The sequence below is a fragment of the Pan troglodytes genome, chromosome X (assembly GCF_028858775.2).
Source record: "Pan troglodytes isolate AG18354 chromosome X, NHGRI_mPanTro3-v2.0_pri, whole genome shotgun sequence".
Classification (NCBI taxonomy): domain Eukaryota; kingdom Metazoa; phylum Chordata; class Mammalia; order Primates; family Hominidae; genus Pan; species Pan troglodytes.
In genome coordinates this window covers 29,164,407-29,184,832 of record NC_072421.2, presented here as the reverse complement: position 1 = coordinate 29,184,832, position 20,426 = coordinate 29,164,407, and the positions used below count along the sequence as shown (strand labels likewise).

At 37.6% G+C, this 20,426-nt stretch overlaps 1 protein-coding gene across 1 annotated transcript in view; it reads right to left on the bottom strand.

Annotated features, from left to right (window-relative positions):
• IL1RAPL1 (interleukin 1 receptor accessory protein like 1) overlaps positions 1-20,147 on the bottom strand; it is a 1,365,259-nt gene extending 1,345,112 nt beyond the window's left edge. The window contains exon 1 of the mRNA XM_009438881.5: positions 19,540-20,147. The gene's annotated coding sequence lies outside the window, so the exon portion shown is untranslated. The remainder of the gene's footprint in view (positions 1-19,539) is intronic.
• Between the last annotated feature and the right edge of the window lie 279 nt (positions 20,148-20,426).

Sequence of the window (20,426 nt, the reverse complement as noted above, 5' to 3'; positions counted from 1 at the left end):
GCCATTCTTCTCTTTTCCTCTCCTTCTTTCATTCCTCACGTTTTTTTCTGGTGGTTGAAAAATTAACGAACTTTAGTGGGAAGTGGTGACTACCTGACCATCCCAAACATGGAGAAAGGAAATTAAGCTGCATGATGAACATATGAGAGAACGAAAGAGCAATTTTAAAAAATGGCAATATATTTATTCACAAATTACCTGTTTAGTGAATTCTAGAATCTATATCTTTAAAATATTTTTAGTAGAAGAAGAAAATAATATAAGCTTATCATTCACCCCAAATGTAATGTAAGCCTCTGCATCTACAGTCAGATCTACAGAATAAACTATGGGCACATTCTGTCGTCGACTTTAATTACCCAAGGTTTGGCATGCAGTAAAACATTTGTAAATTCTCTGGAAAAGACTAAGCTATGCGAATGAAACATAGAAGAATAAATGTATTTGATTAGACTAAGCAACTAGATGATCAGGCAATAGACAAGATGAGAACATCTATTCAGTATTCAGAAATAATACTTTTTGTTTTGATTTACAAAAGACTTTCCGTTATAACTATTTTTCAGTATTTTCACAAATGAAGATGGAAAAAGAAAGTATTTATTTTCTATTGAATCCCGCACACTAAAACCTACATTTGTGATGCACATAAGAATACCTCATTACAATCATTTTTATTTTTTTCTATTTATAAAACATGGAAAAGAATCAAAAATGTTAAACATGTTGAACACTCCAAGTTGTCATTGAAATCTACAAAAAGAAGAAAATTGGTTGTTCATTAAAATGCATAATGGGAATATCATTTTTTTGTTAGCTCTTTAATTCTTAGGAGCTCTCAGGAATCTTATAAATCATCTTATTGTGATATTTTAAAAATTATCCTTATTAGAGAATATCATCTTATTGTGATATTTTTAAAATTATCCTTATTAGAGAATATTTGTCACCAACTTTTTAAATTATATGAAGTTTAATTGGTATAAAGTAAAAAAGAACAGTGTCAATTTATTTCACTGACATATGTGAACTGTCAGCTACTGCTGAATACTAGCATATCTTTATCTTTACTAGATGAGCATGAAACAATAAGATATGCTTGTGTATACCTAGAGAAGATATTATATGCCTGTGGTATTGGTAAAACTTCAATGTGAGAAAAAGGGTTCATGCTGTAATACTTTTGATTTTTGGTGTATACCATGTGTGTTTACGCCATGAGACACTTCATAATGGCGACCATTTATTAAGCCCTTAATTTATGTCAGGCCCTGTGAAAAAATGCTCTAACTGCATTATCTTATTTAAACCTTCACAATAGTAACACTAGGTAAGAAAATTATCTTTATTTTACAACAATATTTATTTTACCAAATTTACATATAGCATTCTCAGTGCTTGGGATACTTCAGTGAACTAAAAGGACAAAGATCTTTGCTCTTGTGGAGCTTAAACTCTAGCAATAATCAATAAGAATAATAAATAACTTATAAAAAAGTTACATGGTAAGAAGTACCTAAAAGAATTAGAAAGTAGAACCAGATAAGGAGATCAGGAGTGTGGAGGTGAGTGTATTGAAATTTTAGAGGGTGTGGTCGGGGTAGGTCTCATGGAGAAGATGACAGGTAAGCCAAAAATGATGGAAGTGAGGAAGTTAGCCTTGAGACTTCTGGGTAAATAATGCTCCAAACAAAGAGAACAGCCAGTGAAAAGGTCCTATGGCAAGAACTTACCTGTCACCTTCAAAGAACAGCAAGTTGAGAGTGGTGAGAAATGAGAGAGATAGAAAAGAGAGAATGAGTCGGGGAAATGAAATCAAGGAAGTAATGTAGGCGAATTTCCTTAGGCCATTATAAGAACTTTACTTTTACTCCAAGTAAAATCAGCAACCTTTGCAGGGATTTGAAAAGTAGAGTGACACAACCTGTCCATTTTCAAAAGGCAACCGTAGCTGCTATATTGAGAGCAGATTGTAGAAAACAATAACAGAGGCATAGAGTCAGTTTGGCGGTTTGCAGTAATTTAGAAAAGAGATGATGGAGGGTTCCACAGGATAATAGCAGTAGAGGTGATGAGAAGTGGTTAAATTCTAGATCTGGGTAAAGATAGTACCAACAAGGCTTGATGACTGGATGTGGTTTGTGAGAGAGGGAGAGAAATGATGAGTGATTTCAAGGTTTTGGGTCTGAACAAATACAAGGATGAAACTGACATCAATCGAGATGGGAAAATTGCGAACAAAGTAGATTTGGGAGGGAAAAAAGAAGTTTAGTTTTGGACAAAGTAAGTGACAAATGTCAAATAGCTGATGATGTCAAATAAGTGGTTAGATATATGTGTTTGGAAATCAGAAAAGTTACCAAGGTAGAGATATAAATTTAAGAGGTGGTGACAAAAAGGATATTGATAGCCATGAGAGTGAGTGAATGAAATCACTAAGGGGTGAGTGTAGACTGAGAAGACAGCCAAGAGTTAAACCATGGAGCATTTTCCCAGCAAAGAATGAAAAGGAGCAAAAAAGTTAAACCAAGAGATTGTGCTGTCCCCAAAGCCAGGTAAAGAAAATGTACTGAGGAGGAGTGATCCATTGTGTAAGTGTTGCCCACAAGTCAAGTATGATCCAAATAAACAAGGACAAGGACTGATCCATTGTGCAATTGTTACCCACAGGTCAAGTATGATAAAGATGGAATATTGACCATTGGGTACAGGGAGAAAACTAAAGAATATTCCTGTTATATTTTAATATAACATGTTAAAATATTAAAATAAGGATTAGCATTTATTATGTAGCTATGATTTGTCAAGCACTGCACGATATGCTTAACAAATACCTTTTTTTTTTTTTGAGTCTCGCTCTGTCGCCAACCTGGAGTGCAATGGTGCAATCTCGGCTCACTGCAACCTCCGCCTCCCGGGTTCAAGTGATTCTCCTGCCTCAGCCTCCCAAGTAGCTGGGACTACAGGTGCGTGCCACCACACCCAGCACATTTTTGTATTTTTAGCAGAGACAGGGTTTCACCATGTTGGCCAGGATGGTCTCGATCTCTTGACCTCGTGATCCACCCGCCTCGGCCTCCCAAAGTGCTGGGATTACAGGTATGAGCCACCACACCTGGCCTACAAATACAATTTTTACTTTTTCCAGTAATCCTAAAGGTAGGTATTCTTTTCTCTCCAGAGATCTGGAAACTGAAACTCTGAAACATAAGTAACCTATCCAAGGTTACACAGCTAGTAAATGTCAAAGCCAAAATTGGAACTCACACTTGCCTTGATCCAAATGTGAATTCTAGTATAACATGATGTCTTCTGCAATTGGGAGAAGGTATATTGATACTATGAAAGAGATAAAAATGAAATTAGTGTTTTTTTTAAAGCTTCTTCTTAATGGATACTTATATATAGGGAAAAGTAGGGAAAAAAGCTAAGAAGCTAAAACAATGAGAACTTTTATCACCTTGTAATTTATAAAATATATAGTGCCATCTAACTGTAGGCTTGAGTCTATCTTGGCATTGCTCACCTTAAAAACATACTGTCAGAATAATGGTCCTTAAGACATCGCTTTCTGCATTATTGATGCAACCAAAATCTTTGGCTATAGGTTCTAAGCTATCAGCTTGGCATTCTGGCATTCTGTCAACAGACCCGGCAATTTAGAGCATGTGATATACCTGTACCCATCCCCATGAGGGATGGAATAAACGCTAACTTTACTATACCAGTAACATTGCATCATGAACAAAACCTTTACAATGCAAATGTCATATATCTACCAAGCTAGGCTTAGTGTGTTTTTAAATCAAACTCTCTTTTCTCCTATTATCTTGCTTAGACCAGGACACCTCGGGAGATTCTTCTTTCTTTTCTTTCTTTCTCCCTTTCTTCTTCCTTTCTTTCCTTCCTTTGATAATTATTGAACTAAATTGCACAATGTGACAGGCACTCTCCTGGGCACCAAAGATATGTGGTGAACCAGATAAATGAGGTCATATCCTCTCAGCCTTATACTAAAGTTAGGAAGACACAAAGAAATACATTTAAAAATAATAAATTTGATGAGAAAAATACATAGCTAGTGGTAGCTTGGGAGCATATATTTTTAAGAAAACAGTCTTCTCTGTGACAGAATACTCTTAGCATTCAGAAACTAAAGTTATTAACGTGAGCATTTGGGATTCAAATGAAGTGGGAGTTGCTGAAACTGAACACAGAAGTATGTCACAGGCAAAATTCATTTACCTCACAGTATTTCTGCAAGCCACATAATCCTTGGTTCAAGCTCATTATATTCAATAGTCAGGGTCCTGTCCTATATAGTTCTTTTTTGATTGTATAATGAACACTTTTAAAATTAATACCAGCTTGTTGATAATGATTATGATGGAGACAATGGTGATGATATTAGTCACACAAATATGTTGCCTACAACTCTAGTATGATCCAAATAAACAAGGACTCACACAAATATGTTTTCTAAGAGACTGTCCTCAGGTATGAAATTATTTCCAATTACCTTTCAATAGTCTCAAAAAGTAAATTTGTGTGTATACAAATTGCACATTTCTGGTACTGTAATTCTTGGAGTGGAAAGGATTTAATTATAATAACTAAGTCTGCTTAACATCTTTGACTTAAGTAATGATTCAGTGAAGCAATACTAAACCTTTAATTTTCATAATATCTTTCAGGTTCCCAAAACTAGACTGAAGCCACATGATGAGGCTTTATTAAATATATTATTTTTATACTTTTGTAATCATAGCCAATAGTAACATTAACACTAATATTAAAAATAATAAGATTGGGCTAGCAGGAGTACCCAAATTAATAAAAGATGAATTTAGACTTACTAATATTTGAATCTTTGCTACCAAAACATTGGAAGAGTCCAAAGAAGATGCTTAGAACAATAACCCACATCTTCTCTGATTACAAATTTAAGAAATTAAAACTAATTTTCACTTTGGAAACAGGAAATAGTAACTCTTAACTTGCACATATAGATGAGGTTTAAATAGCGTCTGATGCACAGTCTGTTCCAATAGCCGCCACTCATCTCCCATACCACCTACATAGCTCTTGAGTAAAAAATGCAAAAGAACATAACTTACCTACTGTCAGGGATGTGGCATTGTGTGGCAGAGTAAAAAAACCATTGCTTCAAATCTATGCGGACAAAAATAAAAGTGTGCTGTGCACAAATAGCATGATGCAATCAGTAAAAATGGAACAATTTTTGAGCCTGGAGGCTTGAAGTTATATTTAATGAAAAAAACAGCTAGTGAATATATAGAAATGTTGGACTCTCCTTAATAAGCTTCACAATTTGTATTTGAAACAATAAAATATATAGGTCCATACACACAAGTAGAGTATTGTGATGGAAAAGGAGTGTCACCTTGATTGAATTCTTGGTCTTTTAAAAATACCATGAACCTTTCTTTTTTTTTTTTTGAGATGGAGTCTCGTTCTGTTGCCCAGGCTGGAGTGCAGTGGTGCAATTTCGGCTCACTGTAACCTCCACCTCCCAGGTTCAAGCGATTCTCCTGCCTCAGCCTCCCAAGTAGCTGGGATTACAGGCGTGCGCCACCACGTCTGGCTAATTTTTATATTTTTAGTAGAGACGGGGTTTCACCATGTTGACCAGGCTGGTCTCGAACTTCTGACCTTAGGTGATCCAGTCACCTTGGCCTCCCAAAGTGCTGGGATTCCAGGCATGAACCACCATACCTGGCCAACTTTTTTTTTTATTATTATTATTCCAAAAAAATCAAGCCAAAGCCAGAGAAGGAATGTAACAAATGCTTTTAAAGCAAGCTAGGTGCTGGTAGCAAAGATTACTATTTTTTTTTAAGACAAATCTTTTAAGATGCTTAACAATGTGCATCCTCAGTTGCTGTGGCAATGAGTAAATTCCTCATTCTAGCTTTGTGCTTGAATTAAGCATGGAGTAGGTAGATCATCTGGAAGTATTTGTTGAACTGAATTGAGTTGACCATCTAGTCAATGTTAGGTCAAGTGAGGGAAAAAATTGCCAAAGTGGCTATTTATTAAAGTGAATATCAGTTAATGGATAATTTTTTGGTAGTTGAGAGATTTTTGGTTTGCTTGTATGTTTTGTTTTGTTTTGTTTTGTTTTGTTTTGAGATGGAGTCTTGCTCTGTCACTCAGGCTAGAGTGCAGTGGCATGATCTCAGCTCACTGCAACCTCTGCCTCCCAGGTTCAAGCAATTCTCCTGCCTCAGCCTCTAGTTAGAGTATCTGGTACTACAGGCACGCGCCACCACGCCCAGCTAATTATTGTATTTTTTTAGTAGAGACAGGGTTTCACCATGTTGGCCAGGATGGTCTCGATCTCTTTACCTCGTGATCCGCCCACCTCAGCCTCCCAAAGTGCTGGGATTACAGGCATGAGCCACCGTGCCTGGCCGAGAGATGTTTATATCTGTAAAGGTATGTACTAAGTTCATCCCTATTCAATTTTTCTATGATTTAATGAATGGTTGCCCATTTGGACACAGCCAGTACTTTAAAAAATTACTGGCAAAATTAAGTGTCAGTGTATTTAACTTGATTGAAAATCTTTATAGGATAAAAATAGAAGGTGCTCCTATTACCTCACTAGGGTTGAAGAAAGCATTTTAAAAATCTAAGTAATGTCACTTCCCTTGCATTAAGGAAGGAAATTAATATTTCCACATAATATAAAAGTGAATAGTGTTATATGAAATGCTTCCTTTCAGTGAAAATTGAACTCTAGGATATATTATTTCGATGATTTCAAATTCATCGTATTCAAAACTAGTTCCCCTCCAGTCCAAATCATAGACTGGCTAATGCTAATGAAACACTGCTTTCACTGTCTGTTCTGTACCAGTAAATCTACATTCAACTTATTCCACTACCACTCAGTTCATCAAGTCTGTGCCTTCTGCCAACTTTCAATATTCCTCTGTAGCCTGGTCCTGTACAACCCAAACAATTGTCTTATTATCCTTGGAATTCAGAAAACTTGGCCCCACTCTACTCTGTTCCATTTCCTTGCCCCTTCCTTGACCCCCACCCCCAAATCCCCTCCTTAAACTCAAAATCAGGCACATGAACCACTGAGGGAAAAAAGAAAGGTCCTATGTAAACTCTCCAGGCATGAATTTTCCACTTTTTCCTCTCTCTCTATGGAAGTCCAGGACACACAGAACGTGCTCATTAGATATTTGTGGCCTGGTAACTTACAACAGAGTAACTATAATGTGACTTGAACTACATTCCTGAGAAAATCACATTCTCTGAAGCAAAACTACATAGAGCAAGGCCTTATACTCAATTGTATTTAGTTTCTTTATCTCTTTAAACAAATGTTTACGATTTCATAGCATTTCCTCAGTAATTTCATATGGTATTATTGCATCATGCCTCAAGGGGTGAGAGAAAAAATACGATCTTGTCAGAGACTCCAAATAACTTTCATTCCCCTCTTAATGGCCTGTATACCCATCCTGCCATTGGTGGCTCACAGCTGAGTCCCTCATTGGGATTTACCCTCAGCTGCAAGTAACTGTCTTCCCAACATTATGCTCCTTCCTGTGGGGCAGGCCCCCGCCAGTCACTGCCTGACGTGAAAACAGAAAGCCCCACCCCCCTTGACTCAATGTGAGACAATTTTGAAGGACCATCAAATCTTTAGAACTTCTCATTGGAACTGCTGGGGCCCCAGCTGCAACCACATTGCAGTCAGTTTCTCTGCCTCAGAAACAACTAAAACTTTTGTATGCAATTCTTCATCTCAGAGTCTGTTTCCAGGGAGCCCAATTGAACACATATGCCTTTCCCACTGGTCCATAAGCTTTAGATGGCAACAACTGTCTTGAGCATCTATAGCCTGTGTTAAGCACCATTCTTACAACAGATAGGGCCCTCAAGTAGTATTTCTCATTCACTCACATGAAGGAGTTCATTAAAATACATATGGGAAGGGGCAATTCTGATCACGTAATAGGACTGAAGGACAGTGGTTAGTAGGGACCCACAATGAGCCACAATTGCTGCATGATAATCAACTGAGACAGTGGCAGTGTGAGGATTTCAGCATAGTAGGGGCCTACCCTGTGCCATTGTGGTTGGAAATGACTTATTACTTGAAAGTTGAAGCTGAGTTGGAGGGGCACTTTGGAAAATATCAAGAAAGCATCCAATATCCATTGTAACTTATGACGCCAGGAGGAAAGTAATACTGACAGAGACTGAGAGGTTTCTGCTGAAGCCCTCCCAAGGAACATCTTGGTGATCCTACTGACCTCAATTTTTTTTTTTTTTTTGAGATGGAGTCTCGCTCTGTCACCCAGGCTGGAGTGCAATGGTGCATGGTGCAATCTCGGCTCACTGCAACCTCCACCTCCCAGGTTCAAGCGATTCTCCTGCCTCAGCCTCCCGAGTAGCTGGCTGGGATCACAAGCACCTGCCAATGTGCCCAGCTAATTTTTGTATTTTTAGTAGAGACGGGATTTCTCCATGTTGGCCAGGCTGGTCTTGAACTGCTGAACTCAGGCTGTTTCCCTTGCCTCGGCCTCCCAAAGTGCTGGGGTTACAGGCATGAGCCACCATGCCTGGCCCTCAAATGTTTTTGAAAGTACGAATTTCTCGGCTGGGTGCAGTGGCTCATGCCTGTAATCCCAGCACTTTGGGAGGCCAAGGTGGGTGGATCTCCTGAAGTCAGGAGTTTGAGACCAGCCTGGCCGACATGGTGAAACCCCGTCTCTACTAAAAATACAAAATTAGCCGGGTGTGGTGGCGCACACCTGTAATCCCAGCTACTCGGGAGGCTGAGGGAGGAGATTTGCTTGAACCCGGGAGGCAGAGGTTGCAGTGAGCCAAGATTGCACCATTGCACTCCAGCCTGGGCAAAAAAGAGCGAAACTCCATCTCAAAAAAAAAAAAAAAAAAAAAAAAACCTACAAATTTCTATACTGCATTCCAAACACCGAATCAGGATCCTCAGGGATAGGGGAGTGAGTTTTGACAACAGCTAGACTGTGAGACTTGTTCTTTCACCTGAATCCTAAGGATGATGTACATAACATTTAGTTTGTGCCTAAGTAAATTGCATTTTTTCTCATTTTGTCTTCAACATTTGGCTATTTTCCAGCTTACTACATCTTCCAATATAGAGTGATCAGATAAAGTATGGGAAAAAAAACTATACCTACTGGTTTCTTTTCTTCCACTTATTAGAAGTGTAGATAAAGTATTTGATAAGAAAAATAATTTAAACTAAACTAGCATGGGGATTTTTTATTACTAGGAGGCTCACTTTCCAATTTCCAGCTACAATTCAAAATTGTTATAATTATTGGTAGTTAGCAAAAGAGTTCACACTTGTTAGAAATAAATCCTATTATCTTATTACTGAATGTACATTCTACTCGAAAGCAATATTCTTATTCCATATGATCTTACTATAAAACCATTTTGAAATCTATATTTCCACCTTGGCATTACATTATATAAAGCACTTTCCTTTTTTCTTTTTTCCCAGTTGCTTCCTTCAACTTCTTTCTTCCAGATGAATTGTCACTTTAGAGTCACTTTGCTGTTGCCATCACAGTAAAGAAATAAACTTTAAACATTATCCAGTGTACTCATTAAAGAGTTACACTTAAATCTTAGCATTGTTGCTACAGTGTGTGGCAACTTTCTAATACTACCAAGCAAGGATAGTTTGAATGGATCAGCCCCATTACAGAATCTTGCCTTCTGCTTGAAAAAAGTAAAAGCTAATGTTAAACTCTGGCTTCTGTATTTATCCAGCACTGGTAGCAGTGGTTTGTTTGCTTATTTATTTATTTATTTGAACAGAGTTTCACTCTTGTTGCCCAGGCTTAAGTGCAATGGTGTGATCTCGGCTCATTGCAGCCTCTGCCTCCCAGGTTCAAGCAATTCTCCTGCCTCAGCCTCCTAAGTAGCTGGGATTACAGACATGTACCACCATGCCCGGCTAATTTTGTATCTTTAGTAGAGACGGGGTTTCACCATGCTGGTCAGGCTGGTCTCGAACTCCTGACCTCAGGTGATCCGCCTGCCTCCGCCTCCCAAAGTGCTGGGATTACAGGCGTGAAGCCACTGCACCCAGCAGTTTATTCTTTGAAAGGAAGAAAGAAAGAGGAAAATGAAGAGAGCCAGTGATGCCTGTTTGAGGCCTGGGGTTCTACATGAGAAAATTGGAATAAGCGTGAAACTCAGGAGTCACTGGGAAATTCACACAACTTGAAATCAATGGTAACCTGGAGATACACACTCTTAATTCATCCCCCTTCTTCCTAAAGCATAAATCTGAGCGGGTCATGAAATGTTCTGTTTTCCTTAAGCTCATGCAATACCATTCCATTGGCTCCTGCTTGCCAGACGTGAAGGCTCAGGGCTCCAGCCTTATCTTCTTACATTTCATATCATATACCCCCTTCTCTGGGGAAACAAGAACATTGGATCTTCCTTAACCATGCTCCATTTGGTCCTCCTTACAGTATATTTTTGATCTCCCCTCTATTTAGAAGGTCACATCTCCATACCCATGTTAACTCCTTCAAAGTGCAATACAAAGGCTGCCTCCTTTAGCAAGCCTCACCTAATCCCTCTACGTGCATGTGTCCTGAACGTTTCTTGAGCCCATTGCATACTTGGCATCTCTCTTAGAAGTATGTATGGTAGACTATCTTGAATTATAATAACAGGTGGCCTTCCATATCTGTGGATCCAAGCAACCATGGATCAGGAATATTTTTTAAAAACAATTTAAAAAGAACAATAAAATAATTAAAAATAATACAAATAAAAATACAATGTAACAACTATTTACATAGCATTTACACTGTATTAGGTATAAGTAATCTTCAGATAATTTATACAGGAGGATGCACATAGGTCATATGCAAATACGAGACCATTTTATATTAGGGACTCGAGCATCTGTGGATTTTGGTGTCCACAAGGGGTCCTGGAACCAATCCCCATGGATACCAAGGGATGTCGGTATATGTGATTTTGTTTAGTAGTCATATCCCTAACTAAACCATTTTTGGGCCCAGACACATGACATCAGTCATCTCTGTAGGGAGGGACCTTTGCAGTCCCTCTTGCATCCCCTTGAACAGTGAAGGCACTTAAATACCTATGATAGAGGTGGAAGGAAGGGGGAGGAAAGGAAGAAGAAGGGGAGGGAGGGAGGGAGGGAGGGAAGGAAGGAAGGAAGGGAGGGAGGGAGACAGGCAGGCAGGTGATTTCTTCTCCTTCAGTCCATTTGTAGGTTTTAAACTACCTAATATTAATTCTCTCTCCTTTATTACTCAATTTTCCTTTTTTCACTTTTTTAAATCAGAAGCTTTTGTCTCTACGTATAATGTAGCATGAGTTTTGGAGAACACAGATCTAAAACTGACCTGTTATCCGTAAGTGTTTAAGCGTTTGCTTGTGTAATGATTTACTGATGACCTACTATATGCTGTGCACAATGTTGGGCCCTGGAAATACAAGACCAGCAGGCACTTGCCTCCTAGAGCTAAGCTAAACCATTCACTCATTGAGAAGAGCACACCCACTGACATAAGCGGCTTGCTCTGTGGCTGTGTTATTAAGGGCCCTGTAGGAGAACCCCGACAAGAAAAAACAGCAGAGTCAAAAACCCCTAGAGACCCCTTGAATGCATTTACTCTGCACACTGTGGAGCTGGGTGCCTCTTGAGTACCATTCAGGAGTTCTGTCATGGTGAGAACAATTAGGAGCTTTAATAGGGGTATCCAAAAACCAAACACTGAGAGCTACCAGATCCATTTGTTACATTCAAATTTTCTCCCTTGGCCACATGAAGCTTTGTTTACACAAAATACTTGATACCATTCTAACTCTCTCAGTTTTTCCATTTTTACCACTGTATTTAGCTCTCCTGACTGTGTCTCTTCTGAAATAAAGTTGGCAGAGAGGTTGTAAGCATCATAGCGTTCATAGCCAGCGTCATTTCTTCATACAGGTATGCTACCAGCTCCCTACCCAGTAACTCTAGAGGGCACTGCGGGATTCAGCCTGAACAAAAGTATGTCCTCCACAGCCCTGTCTCCACCTTATCATCTAAAATGCAGTCCATTCAAGCTATTTTTCGGGGTCAGAAGTTAATGGCATCTTTTCTAGAAATGTCACTATTATAATACAAAGGGATAAAGCCTGTTATTCCAAACTTTCCTCTTTAGCATATTAACGATGATTCATTTGTCAAACATTTCAACAAAAATCATGTATGTGTGTGGATACACATATTAATGCAGTCATTAGGATATGAGGATACACACACACACACCAGCTGTATCTTGTTCGTTTAGTAGTAGTTATATGATTGTAGCTTGGCAAACTTGATAAAATATTACTGTCTTCATTATTCCAAAATTGGTTCACTATTGTTTATGTAAGCAGACTGACCCTGTTGATGAAGAAATGAAATATGAAATTCAATATCGTCAAAGTGGGATAAAGTGTAGCTAGAAGATATTTTGATAGGACCCCTTAGTGGAATCCCCTGGAAGCAAGAAGGTAGCATGCAGCACTGAGACAAAGATGGCCAGGGATGTTCAGGAAAGTCCAGAAAGTGGAGAGGCTCCAAAGAAGAGCAATTCCCTGCAGGTGGAAAGATACAAAGCTAATGGGAAAAAGGACAGTATGGAAAAGACAAGAAGACCCACCATTGACCTATGTTCTCAACTCTCCTTTGTATTGTGTCTCCAGGGATCAAATGAGGTCAAAAATCAGGTGTGCGTAAAGGAAAAATAAAGTCCACAGATTCTGAGTGCAGAAGTCAGACGACTGATCACAAATCGGTAAAGTAAGCTAGAGGCCAAAAGATTCGATATGCCAACATTAGCTGTACTAATAAAAAATACTGCTGTATGCCAGGACATATTGCTATATAACTAAAATACCCAGCTGAGTGCTTATATCAAGGAACTGAAATCATGCATCATGAGAGAGCCAACAAATTGTAAGATCTTGGAAACTTCACTTCATTTCTCTGGTTCGCAAATTCCTTGTTTAAAATCACATAATGGGGCATTCCTTACTCCTATAATGCATATAATTCTATTAGGTTTTTATGAGATTTTGATCACCTTTGGCTTTTATAATAATTCATTTTTATTTTGGCTACAATAAAAACAATGTTTATTTTTTAAAAAAGCAATTATTTTCCAAAATCAACCAATTTTAAATTACAACTGTTGAATCCTAAAACTCGAATGGGAATATTTTGGAACCCTAAATTTATATCCTCAGAAAATTATATACTCTTAAGTCCATCTATACCGAAATTCAACTCCTTTGATCCACAAACCACCACCATACGCACTTACCTTTCATTTTCTCTGTAAGATGAACACGATTAATATGTATATGTAATGCAAGTATTTTGCCTCTAGACATATGGACCTTTTATTTACTACAGCTGCAGGAGTTACTCCAAGGAATCTAGAATCTATATAAACACCAAACTTTCTATGTAGATAGAATAAACCATGCATTTCAAAGATATAAGTAGACTCTGTTGTGACTATACATAAATTCATTTTTAAAGAGTTATTATATTCATAATAATTTACTATTATTATCATGCATTTTCTCAATTAATGGATACTGAAAGTATAACTATGATTAAGTGGACTTCCAGTGAATTTTTTTAATTAAAAAGGGAACTTTGCACCAGAAAATGATGAAGATCACTATACCAAGTCATACATATTAATCTAAAACATCGATAAGGTAACTCGTTTTGATTAGGTCATAAGAAGATAAACTACTATGAATAATTTTATGATTATCCATATGCTGATTTATTATAATTATAATTCAAATAAAGTATAAGATGCCTAATAAACACCGAAAGAGTAAAAGTCTATAATTATATGATTACAATCCACAATCCATTTCAATTTTTCAGTAAGTCCAAATTCTACACACAATATCCTGACGTAGTGTTACAACGTACAATCTAGTTTAACTCTTAAATTTATGTTCATAGAGGTGTAGCTCCTGTAAGAACAAAGCAGCTCATTTAGTGCCATTTATCGTATTTGATATATATGAGCATAGTAACTATAACAAACCATTTGAATAGCTTGTGATGAAAAAGATTGCTTTTAATATTGTGATATTAAAATGGGAAAGAGCAAAATTTTCAGAAGTAAAATTTTCTTTTGGTTCTCTTTCTTTCCTTTCTCCCTTTGCTTTATTCACAGTTCAGTGCCTGGGATTTTCAGATCATGTGATAAGAAAGCAACATCAAGCCACCTAGTCATCCCTTCTCTGTAGCTAAAAGACAGGAGTTTTAGAGTTTGGGCACCTGAATATTGTGTCTACACAAGGATACCAAAAAGCATGTCAATTAAGGATCTTTCCTGGTAAACCAATGGTCAGGATAGGCATACTTAATGGATAAGTATGTCCACTGAGCCATGTGGTTGGACTGTAATAGAATGTTATATGCAGTATAAGACACTCCAGGGTGGCATTTTCTGGGTGAAAATTAAAAGCATATTTGGAAGGTGATTAGCTGAATTTGTCAAATAAACAAGCCTGTCTACATTCATACAATATTCTTTTATAAATCTGCCAGAGCAAATCTAAAGTATTGCCATAAGACATAAAGGATATGCATTTTTTAAATATAGGAAACCAAGAAAATGCTTGCTATTAATAGGCATCAATGAAGTCAGATAAACATGCATAATGAAAGTCATCTGAAACAACAAAAATATATTGGGAATCCTTGAAAAGAAAAGCAAGACCCTGGGAAGTTACGAAGAGGAGGTTGCTCTACAACATGAAAATTCTTTATTTTAAGCCCAGGACTACTAATTTATTACAGGGTTAATTTTGCACTTTCCAATTCTATTTTAACCAAAATATAAAAACTTACTCTGTAACCTGATTATTCAGTCACTGAAAAACATACATGGAAGCTCATATCACTAAACTATCCTCTTTGCATATATGTAAATATCATTCTGTTAAGATACAAGAACATTAAAGAGATGCAGTTTTAGTAGTGACACATGGGGGATTGCCTCCCCCTAAAGAAAGTTAGTAATTATTACAACTAGAAAATTCCAAACAGGCCGGGTATCTTTATATTCTCATTTTCTCTATTACACTTGGTATTCAAACTCATTATGCTTTTGTTAATATACTGAAAGACAAGAGTCACTTTCTGGTCAATGTACTCAGTCTGTGAAGTAGCATCAAGTTTGTGCACATTTGTTTGTGTGCTCTTGGTAGCAGAAACAGAAACTCCTAAGTACTCAGAAGCATTTTTTAAAAAGCAATCTGCAGAAAACACTCTCACACATAAAACCCTTAGTTACCACTGTTTGAATGTTATTCAAAAGCAACTATTTTTTTAATTACTTAAGACAACTATATTCCCATATGAGTACTTCTGGAAAAAACTGAGTACTGAGTGAAAGTTAACCAACAAAGCTTTTAATTTGTCTTTGTTGGTTAATCACTGAACAGTATTATGTACAGCTAACTGTAATTGCTACTAGAAAGCACCTATTCAGATTTACAATAAGGGTGTAAAAAACATGCACAGCTAAATTAATAAGACTTAAGGGAATCCTTAATAATAATAATTCCATATATTTCTAAGGCATAGGATGGTGGTAAGTACTTAGACACATATTATCTCCTTTCTGTAGAGCAATGTGCAACTATTTATTTTTTTAAAAAATGATTCTCTGGAACACTGAGAAATCAAATGTGGTGTCAGAGGTCACAAGGCTAGTAATTGACAGAGCCGGAAGTACAGTTTCGAGCCCTCTGACTCAGCCCGGAATTCTACAATGTCTTGATGTCTCACAGAACTGGACTCTCCTCTTTGAGATTCCCGATAAACCTAATGGAAATAGGGTTGGAATTTAGTAATAAAAAGGCTGACGCGACCTTACCTATAGCTGCCCAACCGGTACAATTATAATTATGCTTTATAACTTGAGCATCGCCAGAAAACTTGCTACTTTTAAATCTCAATAATCAACACTTGTTTTGTTGCTACAAATTATAGAGTAGTCTGCTTTATAAAAACACAAGATTTGCCAAACACCAAACATCATATCTGTTGTAAGTCAAAGTACATCCCAAACATTTCAGTGTGTAACAAACTAACAAATTCTGAAATATAAATCTTCAAAGTTCAACTGTTCTTTAAAATGTTTTATCTAATAGCCATTTTAAAAGTAATACTGATTTGTTCACATATGTTGCAAACATAATGAAAATTCAATTTAAAATTTTCTCTAGTTTTAGGAATACCGTGATTACTTATCTGCTAAATCTCCTTACTTTGCTGAAGCAACTGGTCAGGAAACAAAACTGATAGCTTTCATATTCATAAATGGTATTTCTTTTTTTCCCAAATATTTTCTAACCTAACTACATGACTGCGGCTGACAAAATGGAAATAAAATAGAAAATAGATGTTACATTTCAAATTACCCACTGCTATCATGTTTAAATGCTTTCCTATTAGACAAAGCTTTTTATTACTGATTTGTAGGATACTTAAGAAAAATGCCATAACCTGCCTTAGTTACATAATCTTCCTAAAGAAAGTAACAGCTTATAAAGTGCCATTAACATGATTGAAACTATCTTTCCTAATAGAAGTATATGCAGTCTTCAAGTAAGGAGTTAGCAATTACATATGTATATTTGCTTCACAACCAGTGTCTTTTTGTACAGAATCTTTTTCCATCCTGCTATTATTTCCATCTCCTACTGAGCTTAGAAAACCTATGCCCTGCTTGGTAACATATGTGTGGCTTACGTCAGAAAACAACTGAGGAAGTCATTTATGAAATATTGAAAGAAGGAGTAGGAAAAATCATTACAGACTATATTTGTGCACATTAGTTGGAAACCAACAGCCTGGAAGCAGCTGTTGTGTTACCCTGACCCCTGAAGGAAGGAATCAGGAGTTAAATTCACATTCAATTTCCTACACAATATGAACGCCAAACCTCCCAATCCACTGGCACAATACATCAATGTTTGTGCATGTCCTGCAGAAGTATGAAAGTCACCTCAAATATCAGACCTTAGAATTTCATTCCCCAATCCCACCATTCTGACTCAGGGTCAGCAAATCTTTTCAAAGTTACTTAGAGGGTGTCTAGATTCTGCATCTTACTCCTTAGGACTGGAAGGAAATGGAATATGAGAAATAAAAGAAAAACAGAAAAAAATCATCTCATCTCCCTGATAGAAAAGTCGTTTAGCCTTCTTTGTAAAATAAATGTAAAGAGAAATAGGAAATAGCACAACTAGATAATAAGGTGATTCAACTGAACAGGGTTAGGATTTCAGAAGTTTCATTTTTTGTGAATATGTGATCTATTGAGGAGAAAACAGATCCTAAAACAGTAGAAGGCCAAAAGGACCTGATGTGTATCTTCTTTAAAAAAATCACAACTCCAGATAAAACATGAGGGAAAATGACATTTTATTCTGCAGTATTCCCTTCTCTGCACAGCGAGCACAGTACATTTATCTCATCTGATGGTAAAAGTCTTTGGCAGCTGCAACCTGTCTTTTAAGCCATTCAATAAGTGAAACTTGAACATGGATTGCTCTTTTTTTCTGGGATTTGTGTTAATAATGAATCCAATGCCATTTAATTTGTAATTTAACAGGGTACTGCTACCTTTGAATGCTTTTACTTCTCTTTTCCCAGAAGGTTAAAATGGCCCAGAAAGAGATTGTCATGGTTAAGATAAAGGGACAAAACAGTCATTTCTGACACGCTGTGGAAGCAATCATCATTTTTATGAGGGAACCACCAGGCTGAAATCTGCATCAAGCTCTACCAGGAAAAATGCAAGAAAGGACCCTAAATATTCATTCCGTTCACAGTCTTCATTTCAATGAATTTAACTTTCCATTCAGTTAGGGTCATATATTTCAATCCTAGGGTAAAGAACTATGACCTTGGCTGGAATCATCAGTCCCAGTTACTCAATGGGGCACTTCTGAAACATCGCAGACTCATTTTGACTCTCCACGGGTGTGGCTAAAATTGGTCCTGTCCAGCCTTAAGCTTATATGATCTGATGTCCCTCCGAAACTCACTATGAGAAAACTCGTGCAAAATTTGCCATAGAGATCAAGGTTTACAGGACCCTTGGAGCTAATCTCTCTCTGCCCTCCTCCTCTGTTAGCTGTTACAAGCCTTCAAAAGTTAACAGGGTGATGGAGCCTCTCTCTATACAATCATCTCATCTCACTATCGTTGACTGAAACTCGCTGATGTAATGAAGTTACATAATCACCGATTATGCACGACTTCCATCCATCTTCCTACATATCCACATATCTTCTCCCCTCCCCTTTGGATCAATCTACCAGGTGAGATTTATAACATATGTAAATGCTCCATTCTCTCATCACAGGCACTGAATATGGAACTTTAGCATTGCAGTACAGTGCACTGAACCACGTCATCAATATTGATTTCTTTATCCCATTTCCCAGGCAGAATATGCTTAAACATCCTTAGTGTTCCAGTCTCTAACTTTTTACCGAAAGGGTAAAATAGATGTAGCAGACAGGACACATCTTCAACTTAAGGTTAGGGTAAGTATGTAATTAATTGCCTGCATTTCCCAAGCTGGCTGCATTGCAATAAAAGGACGGTCTCTGCTTTCAGACCTTCGACTCCCCTGCACGTGGGTCTCAGCTTCAGCTATTTAGGATATTGGGTAAATAATTATATTATTGGGCAATTGAACTTGAGAAAGAAAGCACTGTGGTGATATTTAAGATAATGTTGCCTTATTCTTCTCTATGTTAGCCATCATTTTTAGCTTTTTCTTTTCTTTTCCTTTTTTCACTCTGAGTGATAATCCAGTAGATAAAAAAGTAGCCCAGGGCGCTTAATAATCTCCAGTAACCACAACCTAGAGAACAATTAACGATGATTATCACCTTAAAGTTTAAGAACTTGACAAGTGGGATGTCCCTGGTCCCATTGCGGCTGTGAAATGCAGCAGAATGCTGCACTGAGTTGAAAACATATTTCTTTTAATGCATAGAGAGTAGCTCGTTTCATTTTAAATGGGGCTCTTCACTAAGTGTTTCTTTTACTGCTGCTACCCCTTCCAGAACGCAGGGGCCACAAATATTACATTCAAACAAAGAGTGTCTACCCAGAATTAATTCAAGACACTCTTCCATATCAAAATAATTGGGGGAGAGAGTGATACTTTGATTTTCAATTGCACTCAGAATACGGGCACACATACATATACACACACACGCACACACACACATACACACACACACACACACACATATCAACACACCCAACTGCAGTTATTCCATTCAGTGCCAATAACGGCCACATCACAGCCATCAATGCGATGCAGCAATCATTCAAGTCACCCATTCCCATTACAAATGCCCAAGTTTGCTCATGCCACTGATGGGTTTGCATATATAAAATGACCTTACCCACAACAGTCTTCCAAATTATTCTCCTCTGGATATTAGTTGGTAAGGTAATTGCTGGTCATCACAATGCGTATTCAGAAAAATCCACGTTTTACTCCTGTGTTCTTTTTCTTGTTTTTGCTAGCAATTAATATTGTGAGCAAAATTCCCATTCACAAATGCCAAGTTCACCATAAAAGCAGATAATTCCATACAGATCTTCCCTACAAGACTGTCTCCAGTTAGTTCTCAAAGTGCCCGATTGTTTGCTGAAGATACAATCCAGGTGCAGAGCAGGAAAAAAAAAAAAAAAAACAGACTAGGAGAAAAATGAAGAGGCAGATAGAAAAGGAGAGACTGAGAGAGGAGAGAGCAGAAAAAGAGGGGGGAAAATAAGAATAATTCTTAAAAAATAAGGAAGGAAAAAAGCCGATAAGTGAGAAGTCTGTGAGCTCTATGACAAGAATTGGAGTGTTGCTTGCAAATCTTCTGAGTACATGCAGCCTTTCAAATCCTCCTGGTCCCCAAGTAAAATTTCCAGATCCGGGATGCAGCCATAAGAAAGAATCCTATGTATATTTCACAAGTATCCCGCAATAACAGATCCGACGGGGTTTTCCTTGTACAGTACTGCTATGTGAAAGCACACAACCCCTGCTGTTTGGGAAGGTGTCTCCTGGGTCCTAGCTCTCCCCAGCAGCCCCCAAAAATGATTTTTCAAAAAAGAGTCGGGGGTGGGGGGGTGGGAAAAGCAGCTTTGCGTTTGCCTTGAATGATGCTAATCCTGAGCGAAAACGACAAGCAAAACACGAATAGCACGAGATCTTGATTAATAGCCACAATCTACTCAAAATATCCCAGGGAAGAAGGAGCGAAAACAAGAAAGAAACTGCAATGCATAAATGATT